Source organism: Oryzias latipes, chromosome 1 (genome assembly GCF_002234675.1).
Source record: "Oryzias latipes chromosome 1, ASM223467v1".
Lineage (NCBI taxonomy): Eukaryota > Metazoa > Chordata > Actinopteri > Beloniformes > Adrianichthyidae > Oryzias > Oryzias latipes.
The window spans coordinates 8,212,766-8,228,407 of NC_019859.2; the positions used below are offsets into that span (position 1 = coordinate 8,212,766).

Genomic DNA, 15,642 nt, shown 5'->3' on the forward strand with positions numbered 1-15,642 from the left:
TCAATGATATCACACCTAAAGGTAGTTATTTAACATAACGTTGTACTTCTTAAACGTAATACAAAATGTGTAAATTTAATGGATGCTGTGAAACAGATAAACATCAACAAAGCAAAATGTTTTTAAATTTCCTTTGTTTTTTGTTTTTTTGCATGACTGGTACATGATAGATTTTTTTTCCAATTCTGAATTTCCTTCTTAGACTTATATGTCACAGTGTGCACAAACATTTGGTCAATAAAATGTTAAAATGTTCATCTTAATATTGTATAAAGTGTATGAAATTTTTTGTTCGCTACATTTTTTTATTTATTGACTCCATTTGATTAAAGCCGGTAGTCAGTAATATATGTGTCGTCACATTGGCTCACTCCAGTTCTCCTATAGAGTCAATGTGTTAACCCTTCAACACCGGAGATGTTGCTGACGACACCTAGATAGCAGGCGCTCTTTGACCCACCGTAACTCTTCGACAGTTTATGTGAATAATGTTGATCAACTGATTCCAAGATGAAAAACCGGCTTTTGATATTAGCTTTGCGCCGTTATACAATACTTGATTAACGTAAAGTTTTTCATAACCGCGTAAAGCTGCTTTTCTCTGTGACAAAATCAGCTTATCTACGTTGATTGCGCAAACATTTTAATACTGTCTAGTGCTTCATATCAGCGCAAGGTTGCTTTTTTTTCAGCTTCTGAATCCACTGGAATCATGTTAATTTGTCAAACGGTTGACGAGTTAGGCTAGCGGAGAGAATGTAAACACTAGAGGTCTGGTGTGAAACGGATAAATTATAGGACATGTTTGAAAGGTTATTTATTCTTAAATTTAGGGTATTAAGTTATGAATTATAGGTTACAATGCCGTATTCAAGTTATAACTTATTCTAGTTACAAGTGAGGCCCACAATCAGTTTTCATCAAAGTATCGTTCTCAATAAACTCAAACCTTCAATTGAGACTCATCTGATCATAAAGATGAGTCTGTTTGACCCATTTAACCAGAGAGCATGAAGACCTCTGGGTGATGACACGGTCTTTGTGTTCACTCCACTAAGTGTTTATTGATTATGAGCCTGAACCTGCTGCCTCCCTGGAGGGTTTGGGGGGGTTAAAGTCTGAGAACACAGGAGGTGACCGAGTCAAGTGGCTTTTATAAAGCAACATCAATCCCTGAAAGGATGCGCTGCAGATCACCAGCATCAGGCTTAAACAAGCTCCCCTAGAAATCCAACGTTCTCACTCTAAATCATGTTTATGCTTTGATGCACCAAACATATGGCACAAGTCAAAAAACACAGGATTTATCAACTACCAACACGTCGTGATGCTTTGCACCACATATTTGTTACATTTTTGCTGGAAATGATTCTCCTTTATTTTGGTTTTACCATTTAAAATGTTACTTTGTGGTTTTAATGCATTTGTGATACTCCTATTTATGGCTCGTTTAGCTATTTTTTTAACTCCTGTTTTGGGTCCTTTTAAAAAAACTAAATACAAATCTGATCCAACACAAACCGTTGCTGCACTCTGATTGGACTGAAGTATCTGAAGCGTCCTCTCTTGTCCTCTTTCCTCAATTGCACCCCCCCCCCCCCCCCCCGCCCCGCTGTTTTCACCAGTACTTGGCGTTGACTTATTAATTAGCACCCCATGAATACATTCAAGTGAGTGTGGCAGGACTATTTCTGTCTCATTCCCAGCAATGCCTCGAAGGAGACGCTCTTATTTAAACAGAAGTCTCTAGGTCTATAAGCAGGAACAGGAAGGACACGATGGACCTGTCACAAAGCCCCGTCTCCATGAACACCACCTTTACAACTTTCACAGCTTGATTTTACCAACAAGCCCTTTTAACCTGACTCCGATGTCAGTGTTGTCGGCTCAAAGGAACTCTTTAAAATGTATGTCCGAAAATAAAAGTCTCATGTGATCAAAGCTGCTTTTAGGGTAAATCTTTTGTCTTCATTAGTTCACTAACCAATGCGGAAAAGAACTACGGTTAGCTCATCTACAGAAATGAGAAACACTCTGTGACAGTTACCACAATGACTCAGCTCTTGGTGTTTTACAGGACATTCCAGCCTTCCGAACCAATAAAACAGCAAATCCAGTTTAGTTTTTTTTTTTCAAAAGTCTGAACGAAGAAGAGTTTCTTTCAGAAATATAATTTCTTTTCCTCGAAGAGGAAGATCAACCACTTAACTGGATTTAGGCGTTTACCACTGAGCTCTGACACCTCCCTGTGTTTTTGCTGGTCTTCCATCTGCTGGTTATGGGAGGTTTCCTTTATAAAAGTTGCTTGCTGGTTGTAATGTAATGTAAAGACATTAAATGGTTTAAACAAACAAAAGATTAGATTTTAAAATCTATTGCAATTGATCTGATGAATTACTAAATTTCCCTTCGGGGATTAATAAAGTTGATCTTGAATCTTGAATTAAAGACCCACTCCAGAGAAAATTTTGGTGTTTTTAACGAGTTCTTGTAGCATTTTTCTCATGATGGACATAAATAAAACAAAAAAAGCTTAAAACTGCATTTCTGAGTATTTCTCTGTTCAGGAGCAAATTAAAAAATGTCATTAGAAAAAGCTCTAAGTGTGACACAGCAACTGAAATAAGTGGCCAAAACTCTCCTTGCTCCGCTCTATACTGATGCATCCACTTGCTGACAAATAGTGTACGAATTTGCTTTCCTCGTAAGAGCTGACATCTGGCTCAAAGCTGTTCGGCTGGATAGCTCCAATATTGCTGCCCTTTGTTGCTACGCTAATGTTGGCGTGTGGTTGTAAAGCCTTTCGGCCTGGGTCTCCCTTGAAAAAGAGATCTTATCTCAATGGGAGTTCCTGGTAAAATAAGGCTAAGTAAAACATAAAGGTAAGGGGCTGTAAGCTAGCAGGAAAAGGGATGATGGGATATTAACAGAGGCTTACTTCCAGGTCAAAAGTCCCGCCCACAACTCAGTGGCGAATTTCTGATGAGCTCCTGCTGCGCCGAACAAACTACGTCCTAGAAAACGACTGTGCTTTTTGATCACTCCTAAAAACAGCATAATCCTAATTAAAACCCCACTGGGAATTTTACAATAGATCAGGGGTCACCAACCCTGTTCCTCATGGGCTACTGCCCTGCTTGTTTTGCAGCTGACCCTGCTTCAGTAGATGCTGATGGAATTAGTCCAGTTTCTGATTGACTAAACACACCTGATCCAGGTGAGCAGCAATTACTGAAGCAGGGTTGACCCCTGCAATCCATCAAAAGATGATTGGAGTAGGACTTTAAAGTATAGCCAGTCATGTTTTGATGTGGCTTATTTTTAAAGAGTTTAATTGTGTTCAATTGTCTGCTGTTTGCCCCTATAATACTGGAGATAGGCCTGCACAATATACCGCAAATTTATCGTTATCGCAATATCAAGCTGTGCAATATGCATATCGCAAAAGACAGCAAATTTGCAATAAATGGTTACCTTAGATGTGGCCAAACAATCTTATGGCAGCTTGAAGTGTTTAATGGATTGAAAGAATCCCTTTCTGCATTTGACCAATCAGATGGACCCCTTCACGTTGTTAACTAATCGGATGGCGCCCTATTATGTTGTATGTTCGCCTCCTATGTCAACAAGGGTCATTTGTAGTATAATTTTTAAGCTGTTGTAATGGAATGGGAATAATATTTTAGGTTGTTTTGCTAATTGTTTATATACCGCAAATTATATCGTTATCGCAATATTAATTACTAATATCGCATATCGCGAGTTTTCTTCATATCGTGCAACCCTAACTGGAGATGTCACCAGCGACACCTAAATACCACATGCTCTTTAACCTACTGTAAATCCTCGACCGAACAGCGGCTTTTCACATCGGCCAGCTGATTATGCTGATTGCGTAAGCTCTTCGCTAAAGTGTTGTGTATCAGCACAAAGCTGCATTTCTCAGCTTCTGAATCCGGTTGAAATAACGTTATTTGTGTAAATTCGATAGGCAAAATAATGTCAACACTGGAGCTAAAGCTCTTGTGTCAAAAGGTTAAACAGGTAAAAACTGCAGGAGGTTCAAGGAAGTTTTCGGTTCAGCCAGAGGCGTTTCAGTGGTCATTAGGATAAATACATTGTGACATTAACTTACAGAAAATAGCAGTGACGTTCTCCCAGAAAAAAAGAAAATGTAAAAAATACATAATAAATATAAACAGGTAAACTAGTTTGTTCCACATCACTAAACCGTTCATTTGTTTATCTTTGTTATAGATTTACTGATTATTTCTATCAAGCTATGAAAATTTATACTTTTTGTCTAAAAACCCTTTTGGCTCATCTCATAAACATCTCTACTGTTTTGTTTAGAATCTCCGTCATTTTAAATGAATGCTTTGTGTGTTTGTGTGGGGAAACAACACAACATTCTGTCTATTAAAGTCACGATGGAAGATTTGAGTCTTATTCGGTCCTAAACCTGACTTCATTTTTTCTGCGATTCTTTTTTAGAGTTTTTATTCATCGTAAGTAAGGACCAGACAAAGACCAGGTGTGCCGTCTTCACTTCAAATCTATATTTAGTGCGAGGAACAAAAACAAAGCCTCTGGATCGATAATCCGAGCACTCCAAGAGGAACGCCGAGGTATTTGAAAGAAAACAGCTCTGCCTCTGATGGAGATAAAGACAACAGATGTGTTGACTCATGCTCTGAGGGGGAGCTGGGGAACTGGGATGGATGGAGAAACAAAAAGATTCCCATAAGTCTTTACATTTCGGAAAGAAATGGATCGACAAAGTGCCATCTAAAGGGAAGAGGAGGAGGACAAGCAAAGGATGAAACAAAAAAGACGGAAACAAGCGTGGGCCAAAGGAGAGAAGCCGATGCATCCGGAGCCTCTCTATAAAAAAACCACCGGAGAAGAGGAGTGGATGATGGAGAGAGGCTGGAGACAGCATGATGGAAGGAGGAAGTGGAGAAAAAGCACAGGGATCTTCTTAGGAAGTCAGTTATAAGACACAGATTGTTTCTTTAGGTGAAGAAAGAAAAGACATTTTGGAAAATAAAAAGCCTCAAAGAAAAATCTTTTTAAAAAGAAATCAACAGATGGCTGCCTAACCAAGGCAAACATTCGTGGTTTCCTCTTATTCTGCTGTAGTGCTCACTGTGACAGCTTTTGTAAATCTGGCTCCCCCCGCCGTCAAACGGCAAAAAAAAACAGATCGCAATGATGCAGCAGAGAGAAAGCCTGCAGATGGCTGTGTTTACCTTGGAAAAGGGCAGCAGTGTCTCAAACAATCTGCTCGTCTTCTCAAAGCTGAAAGGAATTTGACTCCCAGCTGTCATTCTTTCCATCACTACAGGCATTCCTCTGCGGACAGACAGGAAAACGCTAACAGAGAGACCGTTCTCCCACATCTTTACATGTCATGAACACACATAATCCCAGGGCCGGTTTAAACTGCAGGAAGTGGGATCCGTCTACAGGTCATTTGTGGGCATCGTTGTGAAGACACCTGGGGGGTATTCCAGGAAGCATGTTTAAACTAGCCTGACTTTAAGCCTGAACTCTGGCTGAAATCCGCCTGAACTTGCTTACTCTGGGTATGTCCGTTCTAAAAGACCGGATATGAGTTGGCGTAATTACGCTCGACTTGGTAACCCTGGATTAATGCGCGTGCACAGCAGGTACATAGACATTCTCAATAGATCGCTGATTTCCGGAGTCACCATGGAAACGCGTGGAGAAAAAAAGAGAGCGCTATACTTCACTGAGACGGAGTCTGAAGTTTTGATGACGGCGTATGAAGATTATACGTCCATCAAAAAAGTAATATGGCTGCATCATCGAAAGAAAGAGTTTCTGCTTGAAGTAGAAAAGAATACATACATATATATATATATATATATATATATATATATATATATATATATATATATATATATATATATATACACATACATATATACATATCTCTATCTCTACACATACATACATTGTATGTATCATACATACATACATACATACATACATACATACATACATACATGCATGCATGCATGCATACATGCATACATGCATGCATGCATGCATGCATGCATGCATACATGCATACATGCATACATGCATACATGCATACATGCATACATGCATACATGCATACATGCATACATGCATACATACATACATACATACATACATACATACATACATACATACATACATACATACATACATACATACATATATGTAAGTGTATATATATACACTTACATATATGGCAACTTGACCTACCCTGAAACATACCTCCATTTCTGGAACCCAAATCTGAGGTTATCAACTTCCTTAGCCTCAAACTTACCGTGGGAGGTAGCATAACCTGCTTTCTGGAATATCCCCCAGCTCGTCTTAAGCTTATAGCTCTGGACTCACTTGTTGTAGATAACTCGTTTATTGATACTGTGAGTGTTTCCCCGTACGCATGCAGCTGAGTGCTCTTATGCCAGTTGTACTCTCCTCGGACATTTATGTTTTCCCCTCTGTCTGTCATTATCCATGTCCTCCATCATCAAAAAAATGCTAAAAGGACACAATTTTTATCAGAGTGGGTCTTAACCAGTTTCAGCTGCTTTCTTCAACTAATTAAATATATGATTTTGCAATTTCAACCTTTAACTGTACATTTGAAGCCTTATGTTCTAAAATTTATATTCCTTTCTCCACTTGCCCAGCTGCATTAGTCAAATCTTCTGTTAGCGAGGAGGAGCCCTTCCTGCAGCGGATCCAGCTCTGTGTGTGGCTGCTCGTGATCGCAATTTTCTGACTGCAAACATGGAGCGATAGAGGCAGACAGATGTAAAGAGCCTGGTCAGCCCAAGCAGAATGCGCTCTCATTAAAGTTTCATGTGAAGGAGATCTGGAAGCACTAAAGAGGCTCCTCGCTCGGTCTCTCACTCTCAACACACTGCCTGACTCGCCTCCCAGACAGACTCCACCAGTCACCTCCTTGTCTCATCCTCTGCAAAGGTCAGGGGTCATAGCTACTTTCATGGCTCACTACTGATTAACCAGAACTCCAGCAGGTCCAGCTGAACTAACATGCAAACACGAGGTTGTTTCCCAAATCTCACAACATGGAAAGTGGCAAACCCTTTGGCCGAACCTGTTTGCCTCTCATGTAGGCTTTTACTAAAATACAACTTGGACAATTTAGCCTTTGTGGAATCATCCAGATTGACTTGAATTATCATGGAATATTTGGAATACATGATATTGCAATAACTTAATTTGTTCAAATTTGCCTTGATACTTTTTGTCTGTTGTCTAACATCTAAAGGCCATGTCACACAGCCACTGCGTACATTTTGCGCAATTTCCACATTTTAAATTTCAGTCTTTTGTAATACATGCTTGATATAAGTAGTTCATGTGTTTCTTGCGTTTGACATTTGTCGATGTGCCCTCCATCAAAGGTTTCCGCCAACGGGCCTTTACATGAATTCAGTTTTGAGCTGTTCAAAATTTTAGGTCTGTTGAGAAGTACCCAGTTTATCCGTATTTTATGTAGTTTTTATGTTATTTATGTAATTATTTTATTTCATTATTATTATTATTATTATGTAGGATTTTTGCTAGATGCAGATGCAAATTTGTGGTTTTTCACGACCGTTCCACGTATGTCCTTGTATGTCTAACAGACTATTCACGCAAGTTCTACTGACACATAACTTTTATATTGCAAATACGACGCACATATCACAATAAATTGCGTAAGTGACGATCAAATCACTAATGAATTGCATAATAAACAGGGCAATTATTACGCACGGTTCATGTTCTACGTTGATTTACGTGTTCCTTGCGTGATAATTTGTACTTCTTGCGTGGTTTAAACATAGTTCATTCGGGATACAGCTGTAAAAGTTTCCCGTAAAGAAACTTTTCTCACTTTTTCCACGTATGTTTTTACATATGACCAATTATTCATCCAGGCAATAGCCACAAAATGGACAAAGCCTTTGAGATGACTCTGTTTCTGTACTGCACTTGAACTATTTTATGTTATAAAAACTATTTTCAAGAAGAGGAACTTTCCACTTTACTGTTATGGCAGTTATGGCTGCCAATCCCAGCTACTGTTGTGCAACGGTGGGGAGTCATGGGCTGGTCGGCGAGGACCCAGATGCAGAGAAAGGCTCAGACACGAGTCAAACAATCTACTGATTTATTAACCAAAAGCCCTCACAGGAGGTAAAAAGCAAAACCAAACAAACTGAGCTGACAAACACAGGGTGGAATACAAAACAATCCAACACTGAACACGGAGAGACGTCAACTTAAATAGGGAGCAAACTAGATCAGCTAAGTGCAGACAGCTGTGCACTCCTCCACAGAGATAAGGTGAGGGTGAGGATCAGCTGGGCGGAGCCACAGTCAGCATCATCAATGCCTCACTACCAAAGCAGAGTTCCTGATTGGTTAGAGCAACACAAATATTCCCAAAAGATCTGATTTTAGAACTCTGGAAACAAGGGAAGATTTCAAAAAGCGTCAGAATTTTCAATCCTCTGTGCTGCCAGAAACACGTTGCGTCCAACGCACCACATGAGTTACAGTAGTCAGAAGAATGAATAGACTGGAGCTACAGCTCTGATGTTAAAGGCTTAAGCCACATTGAGTAAAACAGATTGTCTGATCCTTTAATGTCAACACCAATACACATCCGCTTTAAGGTTTACACAAAAAAAAAGTTTTCAAAAATTCAGTGCCCTGGAAATGTCCCAGAAGTCTCTGCGAAAAACCAGTGTGTATCAGTGCTCAGTAGATTGGCAAATAGACCACAATGCATAGCATCTGAATAATCTATCATGTGAAAAAAAAGGAATTTTATGTTATTTTTTACAAATTGTCCACATTGTCTTGGACTCTGGAGGCGCCATGATGCCCAAATTGCACTGCTGCTGGACAGACCTGACATGCCCAACGCTCAATTTGTGCCGCGGGAACCACCGATAGCGTCTGTACATTTCCTTAACATTGATGCTTGACACCCCTGGCAGCTTAAGAAGGAAGTCCTATGCAAATACACACCATTTATCATAAGTTAGTTAAACTGCACTGAGTTTATTCTTATAGTTTTGAATCAATACTAAATAAAATGTCAGACTAATCCGATTAAGTTAGTGACTGTAAGTCAAAGAAAACTGTCTTATTTTCTCGTTATAGAGACTACTGTTCACACGCTCTGAAAAATTATGCATCTATGTTTGATTGCAGGTGTGAAAAACACGCACCAGTGTCCTGTAATCAGCTGAATTCAGAAATGTGTCAAAGCTAAAACTGGTTTAACAAGAAGAAAGATTTAAATGATCAACAGCAGCCAGTGAACCGGATCCTTAAATATTTCAATAACTGCCTCCAAGTGAGCGCTATTTTCAGAGCTGATCTATAATTCAGGATTAGCATTTTTCTCTCAGAAACCTGGAAGTCTATTCAAAATACACATTTCCGTGTTTTATCTAAAGTGAACCCAGTTTTGGCTCCATTTGGACACTTGACCCCCAAATCTTGTTAGTGATTTTATTTTTAGTAGTAATTTCTTTTCATAAACTAACAGTTCAAGATGGGGATGGAAATTTCAGCTTTTTCCCCCCACCATGTCCACAGTTCTTTCATCTGCAGAAAGATGGAGGATTTCTTAGTTGGGGATATCGGAGGCTGAGTACAGAGAACTTGAGGATAGCCTTATGACATTCTGTAAAAACAACCATCTGATACTGAATGTGAACCAGACAAGAGGAAGATTTTGGTTTTTAGCATCAGCATAATGGAAAACTGTTGGCGGTGGGGCTGTAACAAGTTTCCCAAATAATCTGATGTCATCTGATGGTATTCATGGGCGAAATGCATGTTCAAGAACACGTGTCACATGTCTGGCGTGAACATACCCTAACTGGGATCGCTCCTCATGCAGGTCTCTCTCATTTCTTACAAAGTTTACTGATGATACCAAACAATTAAGAACTTCCACATAAGTTTTGAAATTGTGTCTGGGATGGGGAGTCAAGTTGCAGGTGTTTCCTGCATTGTGCAGCTCTATCAGGCGGCAGACAGGAAGCAAGGCTGTGCTGCCCTTTTCATGCTTCCTGTGGCTTTGGGGAGCCCTGGTAGAGGCAGATTTGCTGTCTGTGGGAGTCTAGGACCTCTCGCTGTAGATCATCCCATTCTTCTCTAATCCTTAAAACCTCTAAATCCGTGCTTCTCTTCCTCCGTCTGCACCCCACCTCCTGAGTGCATCTTCAGCCCATCTGCTGTAAATGAAAGGTGCTAAAATGTTCATTACCAAATCAAGTCAGTCCACAACTCTACAAGTCGCTCCTTAAAGTGTGTACAATCTTTCTGCTGAGGTCATAAATATTTTAAATCAAACTTCTATATTTACTTTTGGGAAACCTCAGAGGCTCCCAGCACGGAGAGAACTCCTTGAACCTTCAGAGAGATTTAGTTTTCATGTTCACAGCAGCTGAGCTGCTGCTCTGTATATCAGCGAGGGGAGGCCCAGGTCCCCGCTCCCCGACGACCCCAGCAGATGTCCCAGCTCAGTTTGCTGTCAGGACAGATAAAGACCTTATCGTGGGCAGGTGCTCCGTTCTCACACCGGACAGAGGTGGCGGAGGGGAAAATGAGCCGACAGAGAAGCACAGAATGTTCCTTTCGGATGTGAACCATCACTGCTGCTGAGATGCGCCAGACCACCTGCTCTGCTGAGGGAAGAATCCTTCTTTACGTTTCATATATGAGCGCTACTTTAACCCGTAACCATGGCAACCACAGTCTCCTTATGCTTCTCCTGGGGTTAGAGGGTTAAAGGGGACATTTTATTGAAAACTTCAGATCATTTTTTTCTTGATGGCGGAGCGACTATCACCCCCCACGTCCCTGAAAAACACAACTATGACACTGTTTGGAGTTCAAAGTCAAGAATGCTCTCATGCTGAGATCTTCCAGCCAAGTTTTTTCCAACAGGCATTGGGAATTACAAAAAAACACACTGGGAGTGTTCAACATGGGCAGAATATCTATTTTAGCAGTTAAATGCATTAAAAGATCATTATGGATAATTGAATCGGTTAGTTCAAAAGGGGCCCAAGTCCAAGAGGTTTGGTTTTCCAGGAAATGATTTTAATTGCATAGCTTAAAGGGATTCTACACCAAATGATTAATACTTTACCCAGATTTAGCACCAGTTCCTAGCTTACAAATGCTATAATATGAAGCACCTCACTTTTATAATTTCAGAGGACAAGCAAACTAAAGTCTCTGGACTTGGGCCCGTCTTGAATTAAACAGGGGTGCTGCCATATTGGATAACTAGTGCTGCCATCTATGGGATAAAGCTAAACCCATGCAACAGAGGCCCAAGTCCAGGAAATTTGCACTTAATGCATTTTAATTGTCAAGCATAGTCAAGACATTACAACGGACTTGGGACTTTTTTGCACATAATCAGATGGCTTTTCCCTTGAAGACCATAGAACATATAATATCTCTATTTTGAAAAATTGTGGACTTGGGCCCCTTTTGAACTAACCGATTCAATTGACAATAGAAAAGACTCTGCAGATAAGCCTGGCAGATATAATTCTGCACTGGCTAGAAGGCCATGATGACCATAAACTTGTGAAACATCATTAACACTTTTAATATATTTATTACTCCTATATAAAATATTATTCATCCTCTATCTTCATCCATCCATCCATCTTCTTCCACATGTCCGGGACCGGGTTACGGGGCAGCAGTCTAAGCAAAGATGCCCAGCCACTTCCTCTAGCTCCTCTCGGGGGACCCCTAGGGGTACCCCGGCCAGCCGAGAGACGTAGTCTCTCCAGCGTGTCCTGGGTCTTCCCCGGGGCCTTTGTCCATTGTACCATGCCCGGAACACCTCCCCATGAAAAGTGTCCAGAAGGTCTCCGGACCAGATGCCCGAGTCACCTTAGCTGGTTCCTCTCGATGTGGAGGAGCAGCAGCTCTATTCAGAGATCTCTCCGGCTGACCGAGCTGCTCACCCTATCTCTAAGGGAGAAGAGGAAGCTCATTTTAGCCACTTGTATTCAGGACCTCGTTCTTTCAGTCATGAGCCAGAGCTCATAACCAAGGGTGAGTATTGGAATGAAGATCGACCTGTAAAAAAACGGCCTAATCATCATTAATAGGCAACTGGGAACGCTTTGAAAATAGACGAAAAGATGATCGGAGTAGGACTTTTAGGCAAACGCAGGTGTTTCTTCCAGTTCCCTTTAGGCTCGTTGATAATGGAGCGTACAATTGTTGAGCATGTGTGTGGTGAAGTATTCATAAGCCTTAATTGCATGCACCTATGATGTACAGGTGATGGCATCATACTTAGCTGCTATGCCACATTAGTTGTTACGAAAGGCTAAGTCACAACTGCCTTTCTGTTTGAATGGAAGACGAAAAATGGGCAAACCTGTATGGAACATGCAAGGAGCACTCATCACATGAAAAGCACTTACGGGCCGCTTCGGCAGTCCGCAAGATTTCAGGGGGGTTCCAAAAAACATAATAATCAGCACGTTTTGCCTGCAGCTTTCCTACTTTACCCTGCATGTTTAAAGTGTTCACTATGATCTTTTGTTTCTAGAAAAAAAATGTGAATGAACATTTTGCGCCCAACAGACTCACAACTTTGATTTTGCGGGCCACCTGTGTGCTATATTCACCCACAGACAGCCAGTGTTTACCCGTAAGGGCATTTGTAACTAATCCATAAAGTCCAATTCGTTTATCTTGTAGATCCTGATCCAACCAACTTTCTGCCTGCCCTCGGATAACATTTTCAGATCCCAGTCAGGACTTTTGGTGACCCAGAGTCAACGACAGTAGATGGATTTGGCCGGGGAACCCTATTTTCTCTTCTCCACATATTGTCATTAATACTCCCTTTTGAGTTTATGCACAAAAACCAAACCATAATCGGATAAAATCTCTTCCCTTCATCTATCCCTTTATGATTTTATCACATGAAAGTTATGCTCAGTGATGTAGAAAAACAAGGAAGCAGCTTCATTATTGAGTTCTGCTCCTTTTCTCCTTCACACAAAAACCTTTGATTTTAAATATTTAAAACACACCGAGTTCTGATGGAAACTAATTTTAATAGAAAAAGGCACATGGGTTGTTGAAGTTAGAATTCTGATTATTTTTTATAGCTATTTCTAAGTTTCTGGAATAAAGTCATAGACATCTCAAGCCATATGTCTTTAGGTATTTGCTCCTGTGTTTAAGTGATGAAACGATAGCAAGTCCAGTTGGAGCGACTGAATCATTGTGTTGTTATTACCTTGGTCACAACTGACCGTAAGGGGTGGAATACAGACTGTCTGCAGGTGAGAAATGGGCAAACTTGTATGGGGTCCACAGGTGGCCCACATAAAATGTTAAGATTGTAGACCACTCTGTGAGCCCGTAGACTGAAAACATTCATACACATTTCTTCCTCCATAGATACTGCAAGTGACAAGTCGTAGCAATCACTTAAACAGGTTATGGTAAGTAAGGGTGAAATAGGCGAGACCTAAGCACAATGTACATTTGTTTTCTTTTTATTTTAACACCCCCAAAACCATTGCACTGTGCAAGGAGCTAAGTGTTCACTCTGTGCTGGCAGCCTGACTGTTGAAAATAAGGAAATTAGAAAGATCCAAGCGTAGTTTGTGTAGAAAACCCAGACAGAAAAAAGTAAACACAGATTGTGTCAAAAAATTAATATTTGATTTTTACTTTTAATTTACAAAAAGTATATTCATTTTGTTTTGTTTTTTATTTTCAAGCTATATTAAAGCTATATTTTTTTCTCTGTAATATGTGCAACAAAAAGCAATGCTACACATATTTAAACTCAACAAGTGAACAAGTTTTATTTCTAAATGATTAGTTGCTGAAACTCAGTTTAACATAACACGACAATCGTATCGTACATATCATTTTCACGACGTCCCACTCCAAACGTCTTTTGGTCCATTTTAAAAGTGTTCGCAGTGGTCTTTTAATGATGGTTTTGCTGTTTTTAGCCTAAATCAAAACCCTGTGTTGTTTTCTAAGACATGGTTTCTGCAGAGTGGTAGAAGTTCATTAAAAATTTACTTCACTGAGTTGTGTTGGTGAGAAGTAAGCCAGCGCTCGCTCATTTGCCGACATCCCTTTGTTTACGCTCTGCCGCCAGCTTACAGCCCCTCACAACCCCAACGTTACATTACCAGTGCAACAAAAAAGGTGAGCAATATTGGAAACTGCACAGGTTTTGAGCCAGATACCAGCACATTCGAGGGAAATGAAACCCATTAATGGATCAATTTGTCTGCAAATATATGCATTAGAATGAAGTGGAGCAGGGAAGTTGTGGCCTGATGATTGTTTTTTTTGTGCATTTTTTCGTCTGCTCTTAATTCACAATTATATGTGAAATACTCAAAAACACAGTTTTTATCTTAATTTTCTTTAGATATGCCTACATCGGAAAATGTGACAAAACACAAAAACACAACTGTCATTGGGGAGAGTCTTTAAAGTGACCGCCACGAGCAACAAGGGAACTGTAACCTGAGCTCCCTTTGAGATGCGGGCCACTATTACTACAATCCTCCATGGGTTCAGACAACCCAAAAACTGCCAACCCCTGTTTGAGAGCACGTGGCTACTGTTAAGTACATACTGGGCATGTGATGCACATTCAAGAGACACTTTTAGCATTCAGTGCTCACACTGGACTGGTGCTACCCTATACTAGCACATGTAGTCACAGTTGGAAGAGGCCCTGTGTGAAGTGTTGAAGAGGTAAAATACAAATCTTGCGAATCTTGATCCAGGCTTTTTCTATCACAGATCTATTCGGATAAATGAAAGACTTGGTGTCATAGAATTCTGGCCGGGCACAAACCACAATTATTAATTTCTCCTTCCTAATCAATTTTCAAATGGTTGGCACTTCAGTAACTTAAAATGGGACGCCATCCAAACGTCACTATCAAATCTGAGTCCCTGATTGGTCAAAGTGAAACTGGCTTAACTTTCAATGTCCTTTCAAATGCCATGCATTTTAGAGCCTGAAAAACTGACTTAAAAACATGTGTAGCAACGCGTGAACATAACAATTTTGAATGTAGGAGCCCGAAACGCGCATTTCATTCACTTTTCATTGCAAGTGGTTGCTCAGCGCGTTTCCGAGCCTGGTGTGAACGTAGCATAAGGCATGTTTTTGATAGCACTGGAGAGTTTTCTGTCACCATGATACACTACAGTTCTGATGAATGTAAAACTTGGACTACAGTCTTCATTAGCATTAGTATCCCAATGATTCTGGGTCTATCTTACCAAAATAAAAGCATTTGATACAAGATCCTAACGTTCAAACACCTCTACAAGGCCTGCTACGTCTGATACTAATAGCAGTTCTGGACCAGTTCCAGCTACCTATGGCTCAGTTCTGGTTCTGTGAGGGTCTATTAGCACCAGGGTTCTGATCAGAACACAATGGTCCATAAATCTGGACCTACTAGAGTATGGAGGCCCTCGGGCTGCAGGCAGAAGAGCAAGCTGAGGTGGGGGATGCAGGTGGCGACCCCCCCCCCCCCGCAC

The 15,642-nt window shown here is 40.5% G+C and overlaps 1 protein-coding gene across 4 annotated transcripts in view; it reads right to left on the bottom strand.

Annotated features, from left to right (window-relative positions):
* LOC101171973 (regulating synaptic membrane exocytosis protein 1) overlaps positions 1 to 15,642 on the bottom strand; it is an 80,319-nt gene that overhangs the window by 63,629 nt on the left and 1,048 nt on the right. The gene's annotated exons all lie outside the window — the stretch shown is intronic.